Source organism: Myotis lucifugus, unplaced genomic scaffold (genome assembly GCF_000147115.1).
Source record: "Myotis lucifugus unplaced genomic scaffold, Myoluc2.0 scaffold_1477, whole genome shotgun sequence".
NCBI lineage: Eukaryota > Metazoa > Chordata > Mammalia > Chiroptera > Vespertilionidae > Myotis > Myotis lucifugus.
In genome coordinates this window covers 13,016-13,784 of record NW_005872525.1, presented here as the reverse complement: position 1 = coordinate 13,784, position 769 = coordinate 13,016, and positions in this window count along the sequence as shown.

The following is a 769-nucleotide window of genomic DNA, read 5'->3' as shown; positions in this document are numbered from 1 at the left end:
CGCCGCGGCCCTTTGGCGTGTCCTTGTTGCGGGCCCGCACCCAGCCGGCGGCCTGGGGGCGCCTGAGGGCGAAGCCCACCCGCGGAGACCTGCCCCGCGTGCCCTCCGCCGGTGCCGCAGCTCCCCGAGGCCGGCTCGCCCGGAAACGCGCCCCGTGTCGTGCTTCCTGCCCCCGAGCTCCGAGGCGGTGGCGACCACGTGCTGGGGGCACCGAGCTTGTCCCTCTCGGGAGCAGGTGCTCCGTGCGCGGACTCGTCCGTTGTGGCTGGGACTGAAGGAGCCCACGCGGCGGCGGCGGCGGCACCAGCGAGGCTCCGGGTGCGACCGGCTCCTGAGCGGCCCCCGGTAGAGCGCGGCGGCGGCGGCGGCGGCGGCGGCGGCGGGTGCGGGCCTCGGGCCTCCAGCCCTGGTGGTGCCTGTTGAAAGTCTGGGCGTGCGATGAAGAGGGCCTAGTGCGCATGTCTGTGCTCCAGACTGTGGCTCAGAGACCCCTTTTTCCCCGCCCTGGTTTGGACTCAGCTTCTGTTGCATGAAATGGGGTGAATGTTCACATTGCAAGTCTCAGTGTGATTAGAAGGCGTTCGCTCGCCTAGGCGGTGCCGCAGTGGTTGAGCTTCCACCTGTGAACCTGGGGGGTGATGGTTGGATTCCCTGCCAGGGCACAGGCGGGGTTGCGGCTGGGTCCCAGTAGGGGGCGTGCAGGAGGCAGCTGGCCTCGCCCTCCTTTTGCCCAGAGCCCTGGATGGCTCTCTTCCCCACCCTCCCTCAG